The sequence below is a fragment of the Microtus oregoni genome, unplaced genomic scaffold (genome assembly GCF_018167655.1).
Source record: "Microtus oregoni isolate MIOR12 unplaced genomic scaffold, Mior012 000115F_ref0000277, whole genome shotgun sequence".
Taxonomy (NCBI): domain Eukaryota; kingdom Metazoa; phylum Chordata; class Mammalia; order Rodentia; family Cricetidae; genus Microtus; species Microtus oregoni.
The window spans coordinates 2,160,206-2,177,118 of NW_024544744.1; the positions used below are offsets into that span (position 1 = coordinate 2,160,206).

The following is a 16,913-nucleotide window of genomic DNA, read 5'->3' on the forward strand; positions in this document are numbered from 1 at the left end:
CATTGTCATTTCCACACGGTGTCAGATATTAGAAATGGAAGGTTCGTTATATTTCCTCAAGCCTCATCTTACTCTGTCTTTCTAAAATACTTTCTTCTCATTTGGGTGACACAGAGAAGCAGTTTTACTTCATAACTGAGCTGTATGATCAAACTTATGTGGGTCCATAAAAGTTATTGCTAGGATCACAAGTTTAGATGCTAGTAGGGAATGGTAGAATCATCCAGAAGTACAAAGCCAGTGCCCCAGCTAAGTGTGACCCTGTGGCCATACCCTCCTCTGAGCTTCCACAAGGCCTCTGGTAGCCTATCCTCTCCTTCCCCTCCTTTCCTCCTCCACCTTCCCCTTCTCTTCCCTCTTTTCTTCTTCCCTCCCTCTCTCCCTCCCCCAACCCCTCTCTCAACCACTCACAGAAAGGACACATGGAAGAAGGAAGGTCAGCACAAGAGGGAAGACACATATATTGATAACTCTATTAAGTCGTTTTGAACTTCATGTGTGTGTGTGTGTGTGTGTGTATATATATATATATATACATATGTATATATACATTCTATATATACATATATATAGAATGTTTTCCATACTATCATATTGTACATGGTAAGAGCATATAATTTTCCAAGACAAGTAATATATCTAAAATAATAAATGTTACACCTTTTGAAAAAAGGCCAAGTTTATATAAATAAGCAAAAAATAGCTTTTTAAATCTCAAAGGAACAGGAAACATGCTGAGAAAGATGGCGGACATGTAAGTAAACTAAGAATTGGAGATGGGAAATCCGGACACAAGGTCTTCAGCCTAAAGACAGATTTGCAGATGGAGGAGCTGCGGACTCAGGGCCTCAGCATGAGAGGCATGCCTCTCCTGAGCTACAGTAGCCACATCAAAACTTGCTTCATAAATACCCCAGGATGGTCTTTCTATCTGCAAGTTTTCAGAACCTAAAATAGGTGAATTACATAGATCCCTTTTACACAGCTCGGTTCTTTCCGAACCTGTTAGACTGCGTTCTATCTCTAAACCACACCAAGGGAAGGGTAACAATGCCAAGGTCCAGGTGCTGCCCTCTTAGCCCTGAAGTCAACTCCCAAGGTGATGCCAAGAGGGTCCTCCCACTGGCCCACCTGAAGGCATCCCTAGATTCTGTAATCATCTGCAATTCGAGTAACGGGACAGTTCTTCATAGATTTGCTTTTGGAACTGTGTTTATGTCTTTCACATTAATATTTAAACATTGATTCAACACACAGAGAGAGGGAAACTACTTTAAATTTGAATGCCAATAAGAAAAAAACCAAAGAAATAAAACACTATGAAATAGAAATCAAAACACATTGTATACATGTATGAAGTTGTCAAAGAATAAGTAAAAATATGACACAATAGAAAGAGGTGAGCCCAAGTGGATGTTTGTGTGGATCTTTGACACAACTGCCTTTTAGATAAAAATAGAACCGTGCTTGAATTTTGAGTTCTGTTTAGTATGTAATTTTAAGTGTGTGTGTGTGTGTGTGTGTGTGTGTGTGTGTGAGTGTGTGTGTGTAGGAATGAAGCTGATGTTAGAAGCCAGTATTATTGTGAGAGGGGATACACAAACTTTCCCCAAACGCAAAGAACCACTCCATCCTAGCTTCGTTTACTGAAACAGTGCAGGAACAATTGCATACAAAGAGCAGAGCCAGCCTTATATATTGATTACTTAGTATGAATACCACTAAAATGAAAACAGTGTTCTGGCGGAATTTTTCATTGCAAGAGGGGCTAGGAGGGGGAAAGGACAATCTGAGCCTAGAACATCATCCCATGCTGGAATATAAGGAGGTGCTCAGAATATAATGGGTGCTCAAAAGGTCACAGGATCTACTGTAGATTTCAGAAACACAAAGAATGAAACGAGTTATTGGACAATAAAAGGCAATGATCTATACAATACAACAAAAATACCCGAGCCTACATTGATATGAAAGAGAAAGGAAAGGAAGAAGGGGGGGGGGCAAGTTTTTCTTATGGTGGCATGCCAATACGCAAATGTGGAAGGAATTTTGACCATCATGCAACAATGGATTCAGACAAAGCTTATTTTTGCAGTAAGGAATATTTGTGCCAAGAGTGGGCCTTATGAATACTAGGCAAGCACTCTACCACAGAGGTATATCCTCGGCGTCGGGCAAAATTTATCAGTCAATTGTAAAGCTTTAGATAAAAGTCTGAGTATGAAAAGCTATGTATGTGATTTCAGAGAATTTGCCATAGCGTTCCGGGTAATCTTGGCTGTGAAGGACTTAGAGACCAGCACCCAAGCACGCGTCCTTAACTTCAGACACAGTGGAAGTCAACACAGCAGACTAAGTCATGGCAACTCTTAATTTGTTACAGGGATCAGATTCTGTGACCCAGATTGGTCTGAAACTCAGTATGTGGTCCAGTCTTCTTCAAACTTAGCACTCCTGATGCTCCGGAGGTACCTTCACCACCAGGCATTGGATAGTTGGGATATCAGATTTATCAAGTGTGAGCGAACAGTAATTTTTTTTTCCGCCTGGGGCATGTCTTATTGTCTTGAGTTTTTCACAGGCCACTTTTAAATTTTAGCGGAGTCCAATACATTAGTGAGCGCTTTCTTAGACCGTGTCTTTGATGCTCATTTCTTTTAATGAAAAGCCACTGCTCTCTGCTGAACCAAGAAACCGAACCTTTGTGTCTGCGGCTGCGGTAGCGGAGCCTTGGGCAGAGGTGGCTTTTAGTGGCTGTCAGTGGCGACTGAACCTGTCCGAGATCCTGGTCGCTAGGATCCTGGGTGAGGTTGCTGCAGCCGGAGCCCTTCGATGGGCTGCAGAACCTTATAGGATCCCTGGTGACGCTGAAGGATACAGGTTCGTGCTTTGCGAGCAGGTCAGGTGGGCTTAGCCCTTGCCGGTGTGGACAAAGACCAGAACAGATGTTCATGTTTTCATCTTATAACATTTTCACAGTTCCTTCTCCGGGCGAGGCCTATTTACATTTGTTAATTTGGGCCTTTGAGTTGCAGAAAATGCTCCAGAATAGGAGGTGGGAATCCCTGTTCCCTCAGTCTTTACTGCCTGTACTTGGAATGCGCATTGGTCACCAAAAGAATCGGCAGTGCGGAAGGTTTTGAGACTGTTTTACTCTCGGCGATTCCGAGACTGGGGTTGGGGGCTATGGTACAGCTGGAATTTATCCTTAGAAGTCCAATCGTGCCCTCCCGCCCCACCAACACTTATGTATAATACGCTGGGATTTTTAAAAGATAGGAATTGTGTACAACCACTACGCGTGCTGGGGGATGTAGCTCAGTGGTAGAGCGCATGCTTCGCATGTATGAGGCCCCGGGTTCGATCCCCGGCATCTCCAGTGGGTTTTTACTCTTTTCGAATAAAATATATGGTGTAAATAAAAATAAATATTCACCTATAAATTTATTTGCCCTGAAAGCTTCTGTAAGTTTTTCGTGTCCTCATGTTTATTTCGTTTCTATATAACTATCTAGACACCACGACCTTCTTAGAACTCTGAGGTGGTTGTTGAACACAGGAAGAAAGTCATCCACTGAGAGCATCCCAAAGGAAAGAAGGGTACACCGCAGCCCAGCAAGGGGATAGTCAGTAAAAATAAAATGACTCCAATTTATTTTGGGGAAATAGTGGGAATGGGAGATGTACTAATATCATCCATTGCTATTATTATTGGGAATTGTATATAGGAATTCAGTGGTCCCTTAAATTGAGAATTTCTCACACATTGGAGGTACCATTTTATTTCTCACTCTGTGACTTTGGCCTTATTAATGGCTTCTGCACAGGACAGCTGAGCATGCTCAGTGTGAGACAGCTAGGGAAATGGTGGCGCTATGCCTGGAACCCCAGTTTCCTAGAGACGGAGGCAAAAGTATCAAAAGTTATTGAACAATGCCTGCCTGAGCAACCTAGAATAAACGTTAAAAGCCAGGTGAATGGGGACATAGTCCACAGGTGCTGGGCTTGCCTGCCTATCCAGCAGAAGGCTCTAGGTTCAGGCCCCGCCAACACCGTCATATCACCGAAAAGATAGCTGTAGAGCAAGCTGCTGGAAACCCATAAATGACTGCGGTCCTGAGAACCTGAATGAGCTTGGATTCTGGACACTGAGTTACTCGTTCTCAGGCTCCTGGGTTCTGTGTTGTAACGGTTACGCAATAAGGCAGGAACTGGAGCAGAGAGTTCGAGTTCTAAAGCTTTCGTGTATGTAACCTCAATGTTCCTTTTCTACTAAACATTTTTTTCTCATCAGTAAATAACCCAGGAATACAACTTCTGCTTTAATTTACTTTCAAGCTTGTCTTTACTTGTGGAAATATGCTTCGCAACTTGCCTAAGAAACACTGACTACACTGGAAATCAGCCTGAGCGTGCACTTGGCTTTAATTCAGCACCAAGTATCTGCACCTCTTTGTATTTGCTTCATTCATAGATAATGTCTTTAAAGGTACAAGAACATGGCTATACTGTGTGTGTGTGTGTGTGTGTGTGTGTGTGTGTGTGTAGTGAGTTTAAGGCCAGCTTGAGCTACAGAGTGAGATGCTGTCTCAAACGGACAGTCAAACAATCCACATCAAAAACAATCAACCAAAAGACAAAGAAATGAAAACATTGGAGCTGGGGAGACGGCTCAGTGGGCAAAGTGCTGAAGCGTGAGGACCTGAGTTGGATTCTGCCATATGTATGTGAAAGCCAGACGTGGTAGCACGCGTCTGTATTTGGCTATTTTAGCCTAAATGACAAGCTCCAGGTTCAGTGAGAGACCCTGTCTCAAAGCCTAAGGACTTGCACTAAGTGACTACCAGGTCCTTAGCCTCGCTTGGGCTCAGATGTAAGTCCACCCAATAATTCCTCCTTATAATATGTAAAATCATAAATATGAATACATTAAAATAAGGGCTCAGCTGGTAAAGGTGCCTGTTGCCAAGTCCAACGACCTGAGTTCAACCCCTGGGATCCACGTGGAAGAAGAGATGCAACTTCTGCAAACTGTTCCCTGACATAGACATGAACAAAATAAATAAATAAAAATATAAGACAGAGAGTTATAGAGAATGACCTCTAACCTCTACATGCTTATGTTTAGGTAGGTGCATCTGTGTGCAAACATGCACATATGCATTCACACCACACACACACACACACATACACACACCTCAGTCTACTTAGTCTACTTCACCTAAATAGCACCCCCCACCCTTTGCTCTTTCAGTTCAGTGGAGACTTTTGAGTAACCAAAACTGTCTTCAAAACACAATGACACAAACTTACTGATCTGGCCCAATCCTCGGTCACAGCTTTCTGGGAAAGCTGCTCCAAACAGGAAAATACTACCCTCCAAAACAGAGCCACTCAAAATCCCACCTCTTGGTGCAATTTTTTATTTATATTTTCATCCTCAGTGCATTTAATACCCTGCCTTTTGCAGTCCAGATAGGGGATCCAGGAAGCCTTGTGAGTTGTCAGGCAACAGTGAGCAGGTAGCCTGTGTACTATGAGAAACTGGGGTTACCGCGCACTCCCCGAGCCTGTGCAGAGTGCGCAGTTCCTCCAGAAGACTCCTTGAGGTCCTGCTTTTAAGATTTGTGAGAGAACAATTAACGACTTTGTATTTTACACTGGAAACGTTGAGAGCAGAAATCAAGCGCTCTTTAGACAAGTGCACGCATGCATGAAAATAGAAGGGAAGTTTTGGAGTTGATGAGTGTGCTAACTTCCTTGACCACCATGATGGTTCCAGTTGTACACACATTTGTATAAACCCATCAAATTGTACATTGTATAATTTCAGCTAAGAGAGTGGTTTGCTTTTGTTTTTAGAACCACTGAGCTTGGAGAGATGGCTCTGTTAAGAGCGTGGCTGTTTTTCCAGAGGGTTTGATTTCTAACACTGTATGACAGCTCACAACCATCTAAAACTCCAGGTCCAGGGAATCAGATACCCATCCCCTGCCGGGTCCATGTGTCATGCACTCCCCACCTCTCTCTCTACACACACACACACACACACACACACACACACAGAGAGAGAGAGAGAGAGAGAGAGAGAGAGAGAGAGAGAGAGAGTTCATAAATTACAGTCGTTAAAAATCTAGCAGCGTTGCTAGAATGAAGCACACGCCTCTTCCCTCGGATTTTTCTTTTTAATCCCGAAATATTTGAAGGTGGTTGGGACGACATCTCATAAAATCTTTTATAGTAGGGTCTCACTCTTGTGGCAATCCTGGTTCTCAAGGCTGAGACTGATGACATGGAGAGCCACCACTGGCAGCCTACAGCAAGCTGCAAACGGCCCCAGGTCATGATTTTCCTAGTGAAACAGTCATCCGCAAAAGGAAACGGAAAAGAGCGCAGTTAATTTAAACCAGTCACTTTTGTCAAAATTGTCTACTGTAACACCGAATTTAGGTTCACTTGGTAAGGAAAAATGGGAGGAAAGCTGGCGTCTTGCCAAGCAAGGTTTTCTAGCCTCGGCTTTGTCTTCCTGTTCTCTCCTGATGTTCTCTCTGCCTTCTGAATCCTTAGTTCTGCCTCAGTTTCCCTGGTGCTCCCATCCTCGCGGTTTGCCCACAGGACTTTGTGCATATGGGGATTTCCCTGAACTCTCGCAACAGGAATAAGATTCGACTTCCTGAGTGGGAACGTTCCGAAGGTGGGAGAGCCACTGTGCACAGTAAGTAAAGCCCCAGAGAAGAGAAACTGAGTGGGCGAGGAAGCGCGCTTTCATCCCTGCCCCCTCTGAAGATGGAGGAGTCTGAGATTCCGAGTGCTACAGGTTTCATCGGCATCCTTTGGACAAAGCTTGGAACAGTGCGGGTGGCAGTCTAATATCTTGACCCCTTCGTTCTCCCCTGGGCTGAGTCAGGGAGGCTGGTTGTCATTGGAGAACCTAATTTTCATTGGGTTTCGAAGTCCGGGAACAGAATGCAGAGACTGTAAGACATCCGTTGGTGCGTGTTTTATTGAGGGATCTTAGTACTGAAGGGGATGAAGGCGCAAGAAGGGAGAATCGGGGACACTTACTGAGATCTCTGGCCCCAGATTGTTTATACCCGTTACTGAGTGTCTGCAAAAGTGCAGGTTGATTAGAATACCCTAGTAACAGAATCCTTTTTTGGGTTTTGTTGTTGTTACTTTAAGTAAAAGATAAAACTAGGAAGTCTAAAATGAATCTAGAATTTTATAAAGATGATTTGGAAATATCAAGCACCAGATGGTGGGGATGTAGCTCAGTGGTAGAGCGCATGCTTAGCATGCATGAGGTCCTGGGTTCGATCCCCAGCATCTCCACGCTTTTGAAGAACGATCTGCCTTTACTTTTAGAATTCAAGTTTTCTCCTTAGCCTAAACTTAGGCTGTGCACAAAGCAGCACCGTGATACCTGTGATAAAGTGTTCATTTGTCATCTCTGTGATCACTGCAAACAGATTCCCGGATTCTGAACACGGAGGGATGGTTCTTCTACTTCCCCCGCTCCTCACTTCTCATACTGGAAAACTCAGCACTTTAGTTCGTGATTTTGTAACACTTCTTTCTGTAAGGGGCTTTGTCTGGTAGACCCTCTGTCAAAGGGGTATACATCCTTTGAACTTTCTCAGCTTCCAAGTCGAGGCACTCAGTGACATTAACAAGGGAAAGGAGTTTTGAAAAGTTTGCTCATGTGCCCCTCCCTCCCCACTCCCAACCAAGCCCATAGCAATCATCACTGGCGGCCTGCCTGGTTGTAGTTAAACCCCACTTTTAAACCTGGGGGTGTAGGGGTGAGGGTAGGGGTTAGTGAAGTTCTTAAGGACAACAATGGGTACCGGCTCCTCCTTCCATCTGACAGCAGCATTTTGGACATGCAGGGTCTCATGCTCGAGTAACTTGACCCTAAGGAAAGAGAAGACTAAGGTCTGACCAATATTACAGGTCTGGGTGGTGCGACCCTGAAGTAGTAAAGATACAAGGATGTAAACAGCTAATTTACAACCAGCCAAGTATTGATCAGCTCTCCTCATCACAGGTTAAGCGTGCATGGACCCTTTCCTCTCTTGCGCCTTGCGTTGTGTCGTTCTTTTACAGTCTAACCAGCACTTGCCAGACACCAACATGCCTGCTCAACAGTGTTCGTGTCATTCTTTGTTATTGGTGTTGTTTGTTTTACTTGGGGGGTGGGGGTGGGGCAGGAGATCGAAGCTAGGGTCTTGTGCCTGTAGGAAATCACTCCATCTCTGATCTCTTAGCTGTATTCTCAGCCCTCTTTTTGCTTTTTTTTTTGAGACAAGGTCTTACTTAATGGCCCAAGCAAGCCTCTGACTTCAGGTCCAAATGCCCCAGCCTCCCAAGGATCTGGGATTACAGACCTGGTTATCCTCACTGGCTTGGTAGCTAGCCTCAGGCTGTGGTAACTCCTTACTCCCCTTCACTTCATCCCACTCCCCACCCTGCCTTCCTTTGTTGTCCCTTCTTGGCCATCAGTAGAGTATGATTGTGAAGGCTAGTCTTCGTTGTCAACTTGACTGCATATGGACTCAACTAAACCACAAGATGCTGGGCGCTCCTGTGAGGGATTTTCTTAATCAGATTATTTGATGTAGGAAGACCCATGCCAAATCTGGGTGGCACCTTCTGGTGACACTCCAGATAAAAGGACTTTGAAAAAAAGAAACTTTGCTTTTTGCTGGCTTGCCCTCACTCATGCTGTGAAATTCCATCTATCCTGTTGTTTGCTGGTGTTAGAGCCAACTTCTCCTGGGACTTCAGTGTAGACCCAAGACCAGCTGTTCCCCAGGAATCCTCCAGGACTCCTGAGCCAGATTAGGATTGCTAGACCTTCCAACTTCAAGAACTGAACAACTACCAGATCTTGGGTTTTTCCAGCATAAGACAGTCCTTGTTGGACTACCTAGACCACAGCCTGTGAGACAAGCCAATAAATCCCCTTTTAATACAACACACACACACACACACACACACACTTTCATTTTATTCATTCTCTTCCTTTAGAAAACACTAAATATGATGATCAATGTGGTAAAGGTTTTCTTTGGTCTACTGATATTTGAAAACACACACGGAAAACCCTTTGAAATTTAGCTATAGATCCACTGTGTCCACCTTGGGATGCTTGGTGTTTGAACCCAGAACACCTGACAGAGAACCCCAGAGTTAGTTTTCTAAGCATCTTCTCCCCATTTTCAGCTGCTGCATGATGACCCTGGGCTGGAGGACCAAAGTAGTGTTATCACAATGTTCACTAATCTTGGTTGTCAACTTCATTACATCTGGAATTAAATTAATCCTAAGATGCTGGGCATTCTGTCAGTTCTGTTCCTCCATAGAAGCCTGCTTAATACCGTTGTATTAGGACTGGGCATGGTGATACATGCCATTAATCCTAGCACCCTCTGAAGACAGGGGCAGGCAAATCTCTGTGAGTTTAAGGCCAGTGTGGTTTACATAAAGATGCCTAGGCCAATCAGAGCTACACACTAATATATATATATATTTGTCTCTGGCTCCAAAGTGCTGGGGTTAAAGGCATGGGCCCCCACCGCCCAGCATCCTCTCTGTTCTCATTCTCCTTTTCTTGATAAACCATTAACTACTAAATAGTTATAAACACACAAGAGCAATCCCTGTCTTGAGTCAGCTACATTTCTCCTTTTCCCCTTTTCATGTAGTCTGAAACCTCAGTCTATGGGATGGCGCCACCCATGTTTGAGGTGTAGGCCTTTCCTTAGTTAACCCTCTAAAGATGCCCTCTCTAAAGGGTCCTTAATCCAGTCAGGGAATTAAAATAAACTATCTCAAATGGTGTTGGGTCAGCTAAATGGTTCACATACAAAAGAATGAAATTTGATCTCACACATTAAAATGAGTCATAGGCCTACATGCAAGAATTAGAGATACTGGTAGCCTAGAGATGATCTGAAGTTCACGGAAAGTTGTCCATGAAAATATTAACAACATATTTTAGCCGAAGACTTAAGCGTCCATAGATTTTAGCACCCGCAGGGTCTTTGAACCAACTCCTCTGTAAAATCCCAAGCATTGCGTTTAGCTTCTCCAAAATTTAGCTTCTCCACGAGAGAATGGGAACATCACAGAATCACCACCAAAACGAGGAAGGCGGAGTGAAGAAGGAGCAGCCCCAGGACTCCTGACGCCTCCCCAGGCTGTAGGTCTCGCTTTGTATCTCAGCGCCCCCCTAAGAGCCTCAGGACAGCGCTGACTCTGGGGTTTGAATCTTAGAAGCACGGTACGAACGCCCGGCCTCCGTAGCTTTCTGCAATTGCATCAAGTCTGTTTGGAGACAAAGCGTTGGGTTTTTTTTTTTCGCTGCTCTAATGTGATTTTTTTCTAACCCTCCAGGAATGTCACTGATTTTGCTAAAACTTGACTGATGTGTTTTGAGAAGACCTCTTGATGTATATCCAGGCACAAGGCGATTCTGAATCGCCAAACTGGAAACCGGTCTTATCTCACGCGGAGCGGTAACCTTTTAGACTCCCTTCGGGTCTCTGGCTTGCACGCTTTTGGGGGCTCGCTCCGTGAGTTTTCTATATAATCCAGTGTTTCAGTGGTTTATTGGTTTGAAGGAAATGTTTTTGTTTTGGCGGCAGTGTCAATCCATCTAAATAATACTTATACAATACCAGTTGACAGTTTTTCACCTGATCTACTGTGATTTGATAAAAAAAACTAGGGAGGGTCCTCCAGGTGGCTCCGTGGCTTAGTTGGCTAAAGCGCCTGTCTCGTAAACAGGAGATCCTGGGTTCGAGTCCCAGTGGGGCCTTGTTTGTACTTTTGTCAACCCAAATCACGTTTAATTATACAACCAAATTTACAAGTTCAGTCTCTCCGACCACTACTTCTGCTTCCTAAAGTACGAATATTTCAAATTCTCTAACTATCTAGGTCAGGGCTAAGAAAATTTCTAGCAGAAAATTGAAAATCTTTCAACTTAATCTTTATAAAATAGTCATCTGAGTTCTCAAATCCTAAGCATCTTACTTAAACAGATGAAAAATAATCGAATCTCACTGGACACTTTCCGAGCTGCATTTTATGTCTTTTCTCATGCCCACTTAATCTACAGGCATACTCACTAAAGTAAGCTTGCTGTGCACACTTCACAGGTAAGGTAGGTGAGGATGGAGAAAAGGTAATCTGCTCAAATCTTACAGCTAGTGAAATAATGAGGCTAGAATTTAAACTCAATATTTCTGATTCTAAATAGTACATCATCTTATTACAAAAGCCACATCCACTAAAGCTCGGAACAATGATGTTTAAAATTGCATGACACAGACTGATTACACAGCCTCTTCTTGTCTATGAGCATGCCCACATACTCCAGAGCACGCATACACATAGTGCAGGTCTTTGGAAGTGTTCGCTGATTTCTTTAAACTGTCATGAGTTCATCATGGGCCAAAGAGAAAAAAATCCTCGACACTCACAAATCAAGTGCCAGTCACTAGGGCTTGGAAAGTAACTTGATGGCAGGGGCTGGGCTCTGAGTGAGGCTCTTGGTGACCTCTGTCCTGGTAGGCAATGTCAAAAACATTTTTCAGAACCACAAATGACTATTACAAAGATTTTAAGCTGATGCAGGAGACTATATGACTTTGTTTTGGTTTGTCAGTGTTAAGTTTGGAAGTGGGAGTCCCACAGTGTATGGCAAATACAGTCTTCATTCTCCACTGATATAAACTGGGTAATCAGAGGCATATGTCTAGTCTAGGAAACCAGCGTTCTAGACCAGCATGCTAAGATCACAAAGTTGTAATTCTGAATGAGAGGTGATTGAAATGAGTTCTGGAAGGAATTCTTTATAGTGTACAACCTCTCTTACACCTCATCATAGTGGAAAAGGCACATTGATCTATTTCAATTGGTAATTATGGAGTTCAATTCAGGCCCCCATTTATTCAAAGAATTAATTTTATGCCTCTCATATTAAGTGTGAAAAGGTAAATGACTTTTGACTCCAAATGAAATAAAAGCTCATTTGGTAGGAAAGGAGCAGAAGTTACACAAACAAACACAGTGTTGGGACAGTTGATGCAGGGACGTCTGGCGCTTAGGAGGACACCTAAAAGTGATTTGCTTTAATCAGATGTTATGGTTTGAATATGAAGCTTTTCCTCGTAGACCTCTGTGTTCTGCAACTGTGTTCCAGCTGGTGACACTTTTTAAGAAAAGGTCTTGATGGATGAAGCAGGTCACAGAGGTGGGATGGTGAAGTTCACAGTCCAGCCTGCTTCCTGTCCTGTTCTGCTACACTGTGAGCCAACAGCTGTCATATGGTCCCATGGTCCTCTTTCCTGTTACCGTGAGCCAAAATGAATCCCACTTCTGCTGTTGCTTCTTACCAGGAGTTTGGTCACAGCAATAGGAAAAATAACAAACGTATTAGGGACAGCAGAGAAGGGGGCATGCCAACTGCGAAGAAAGAGAGCAGCGTAGAGAAGAAAGGCAGAGAGTGTGATACCGAGTTAGAAGGAATCAGGCAAAGCGCATGGGAGAAACAGTCTCTGTTAGAGAAAGAACAAGCGGCAAACAAGACAAAGACCAGGCTTTCATTGGGTGTATTGTGGATTTCAATCTTTCCCATAGCAACCACATCCGCACACAAGCAGACAGGACCACACACTCATTTCAAAATATTATCAGCCAGGGAAAATTCTAAGACATTTGAGATTTGTTTTTCTAAGTGTTTTTGTTTTTTTTCTTTATTTCTGAAAGTAGATTTATACATAAATCAAAAGAACAGATTTCAAGCAGTATGACCAGAATTGCAGAGCATTTACAGAGATTGCATAAACAAAAGGCATCAAGTGTGGGAAAGAAAACATCTTCTGAGGGTAAGTGCTCACAAGTGACTCTTTTGTGAGGCACTTAAAGTGTAAAATATAAAGGAAAAGCAAACAATTACACCCATTGCTTTGCTCGATAATAATTCCATAAGAGCAAATCCCAACTGCTTCTTCTCTTTTCCCAATCTGAATGAATTTGCTAATATTTTAGTAAGTATCTAGTTGTACAAACTAGGAGTTCTTGGACAATTTAGCTCTTTGTTCTGTTTTTCTCTTTTCTTTCCTTTATTTTTTAAATAAAATGTCTTTTTGATATTTTTGTGCATGTTGTCCTAATTAGTTTTTATTGTCAACTCCACACAACCCAGAGTCACCTGGAAAAAGGGAAGAAGATGGAGCAGATGGAGCCCACAACAATTCCACCTGGTTCATATGATGCCATGATGTTGATAGCAGCCCTTTAAGATAGGTTTTGGGTTACAAACTGCTCAAGATTATTCCAACTTGGCTAGCTGAGATGGTACACCTTCTTACCACATTCTGGCCAGAACTTCAAATAAGAACTACAAATAAACAAACAAACAAACCTTACTAACTACTTGGAGACTACCTACAATTGTACCAGACAGTAACCTTAAAACTTAACCATCATTTTAGTTTTTATAGGATCCCATAGAAATAACATTGTTCCCATGACAGCTAGAAGTAATTCTAGAAGATGACATCCCCTCTCCCAACAGAGTTTGTCCTCAGGGTTAGGGACAATTATTATCTGTTATGGGTTGCTCATAAATTGTATAGGGTTGGGGGTGGAAATAAAGTAGGCTCAGGGATCGTTTTGAAAAAAAAAGGGGGGGGAGAAATGGATGGGATGGAATAATAGGTACATTAGTGTATCTACTTGTGAACTATTAGGTATAGGCAATTTACATTGGTATAGATTCTTGTGTGTGTGTATATATATACATACACACACATATATAAATTATCTTTGTATTCCTAAGATAATTTGTATATTGATAGAAATTAAAATTATATTTGTTATATTGAATATACCCCATTTCTGTTTTCAATATTTGTGCACCAATGTAAAGTTATTTTGTCATATTGTATGCATGAATGTTTCTACCTCTGCTTAAGATATTTTGCATATTGATGCAGTTTTAGGATACATTGAAGTTAAATATCATATTGCAGTATACATTTCTATCTCTGGTCAAGATACTTATATATGTTGTTTACATTTTGGCATCATTGTCCTCATTTACTGCACATGTATTTAAAGACTGTCTAATTTTAGAATGTGAAGTCTTAGTTTTTAAGCTATATAGGTATTAAGAGTTAGAAATCAATAGTCACTCATGTTTGTCATACTTATAGTTAGGCTAGTCAGGTTCTCTAAATGCACAGAGATTATATTCCACATAGATAGGTAATCTTCAACCACTTCAAAGATCTGTAGAACATGGCATTTAAATAATTTAGGATTCTCTTGATGTCCGACACAATTGCTCCTGGCAGCACCAATCTACTTCTAAATCCCCAGGAAGTTAGGAGCTCAGGACCTCTCTGTGGAGGAACGTTCATGGGCACAGTCTCATGTGGGTTTTGTGCAGGGTCACAGCTGCTGTGAGTTCATGAGAGTAGCAGCATGGCATTTGAGAAAATCAGGGTTCCACATCACTCCCCCCACTTCTTCTGGCTCTCATATTCTTCCCACTCCGTCCTTCCTTGGAAGGAGTGCTATAGAGTGTATGGTGTCTGTTTTGGCTGGACTCTCAGCACTTCAACCAGTTATGCATCTGTAGCTAGCACTGATGCCTGTGCTTGGGAAGACAAACTTTTCTGACCAAAACTAGCAGTAGCACCAATTCCTGGTTATGAACATAGTTAGTTAAAGGCAATTTGACAAGCACATTACATCCACTTAACAGAAAAACACCAGCAGCTTCCCAAGTAGGACCTATGATACTTTGAACTGGGCTTACAACCCCAGGTGTGAATACCTCTTCTGAATGGGACCTTAAGTACAATCAGGATGAAGTCATTATCCACATAACAGACTTGTCACTTCGGTCCCGGTGGGCACACTGGTCAGGATTATTGGTAACATTATTTAGGTCACATGAGCCCTGAGCAGAATCTTGTGCTTTCGGAAGAAGAAAGTGGAGACGATAAAAACAAGGTATAGACTGATGCAAGGTCTGCACTGCTGGCTTTAAGGATGGCAGAGGCCCCCACAAGCCAAGGGAAGCAGCTTAAGAGCTGAAAATGCCAGGAAAGCAGAGGCAGGAGGAGATTTGAGTTCGAGGTCAGCCTGGTGTACAGAGCGAGTTTCAGGACAGCCAGGGATATACAGAGAAACCCTGTCTTGAAAAACAAAAGCAACAAACAATCAAAAAACAAAAAAGCTGAAAAAAAATAAAAGAAGCTGATTCTCTTCTACTCTTTGGAGGTGTTTGGCCTAGCTAAAACTTGGATTTCTGACACTTAAACTAAGAGCATAAATGTGTATGGTTTTAAGCTTCCAAGTTTATGCTAATTTCTTACAAAGGTCACAGAAAAGTCACCCATGCAGTACACTGCATTAAATGCTGCAAGCCTGCATTCCAGGAGAGCTGTGATGACCTCCAAATATTTACTCTAATATTTACTATTATTAGTGTGAGCAAGATAAGACTAATTTACCTAGAGAGTCTAGATTATGTAAATTATTGTGTTTTCTTTGAATTTTTTGACTGTGAATGAGCTAAGTACAAAGAGACATTTCATTGTATGGGCTGCTAAGCTAAACCAACATTTATATTTTAAAGGTATCTTGACTTCAAAATTTGGGTCTAAGGATTTGTTGCTTTGGAAAAGAGGTTCTTCTTTTGTTTCCACAGAGGATGATAACCTATGAATTCCTTCCAGACTAATGTGGTTTGATGTACCAAAACCCCCTGAATGGTCACTGTGAACACCCACAAAATTACTTCACCTAACAAAAAAGAGAAAGCAGTTTGGAGAGAACTACACCCAAATTCCCAAATATTGTTTATAAATGTTTGTTTACATTTAAAGGGGGATATGCTATAGAGATGAATATTTTGTATTGGTATAAATCTTTGTCTATTGATATAAATATTAGCTCAATTTTGTTATATGTATATTTCTGTTCTTGATTAAGGTATTGTGTTTGTACAGCTCATTTAAGATGTAACGTATAATTAAGAACTACAGATTAATAGATAGTCATCAATAATAGTCAAGCTTGTAGTTACATTAGGTTTTCTACATATATAGAGATATATTTCAGTTAGATAGGTATTCTTCAAATCTTGCAAAGACTACAGAATATGGCATTTAAAATGTTTTAAGAACTTAGACTTTTCATGACAATGAGACTCACCTGTTCCTGGCAGTACCAATTTACTTCAAGAAGATGATGGGCACTAAAGAGGCTCCTTATGGTTTTGGTTAGCCATTAGGGCAAGAAAATGCTCTATCTGGACTGCTTGATGTTATGCTGTATGAACTGCAAGGCCCACAGAGAAATGACTGCTGAACTTGTCTAAAGGTGAGATGATCCTTTGGAGTTCCTGCTTCATAAAAGAGTCTGCTAGACATTCTGTAGGATACACATACAAAAAAGTGACTGACAAACTGCAATATAGGTAAAACTGTCTTTGAAATTTCCTGCTTCATGGAAAAGTCAGCTGAATACTATGGGCCTGTAGGCTTAAGACGGGTGCCCCAATGTTCCAAAAGAACTTTGGGTAACTGTCTAGGAAATGAGATGTCTCTGTCAATTCTAGAGTTTTAAAAGTTTCTTACAATGCACTTCCTGTTTACTTAGGTAATAGTATATCCTTTTGGAGTCTTTGATGGAGTTAAAAAATAGTTATAATTTTCCTTAGTTATGATAAAAATAGATGTAAATATTGTAATTATAATTCTTGCTTGATAGCTGTTTCATTGTATGTAGTCTTTCTATGTTAAAGTTAAAACCTTCCTTTTAATTTAGACAGAAAAGGGGAGGTGGTGTGGGATTCCCTTCTGTATGCTATGCATATTTTTTATTAC

The 16,913-nt window shown here is 41.8% G+C and overlaps 3 non-coding genes across 3 annotated transcripts; all 3 read left to right on the forward strand.

Moving 5' to 3' along the window:
• Window positions 1–3,307: 3,307 nt before the first annotated feature.
• Trnaa-cgc lies at window positions 3,308–3,379 on the forward strand. Its single transcript has one exon. It is a non-coding gene; the product is annotated as a tRNA-Ala (tRNA).
• A 3,881-nt stretch (window positions 3,380–7,260) lies between these two features.
• Window positions 7,261–7,332, forward strand: Trnaa-agc. The gene has a single exon. It is a non-coding gene; the product is annotated as a tRNA-Ala (tRNA).
• Window positions 7,333–10,748: 3,416 nt separating this feature from the next.
• Trnat-cgu lies at window positions 10,749–10,822 on the forward strand. The gene has a single exon. It is a non-coding gene; the product is annotated as a tRNA-Thr (tRNA).
• The last annotated feature ends 6,091 nt before the right edge of the window (window positions 10,823–16,913 follow it).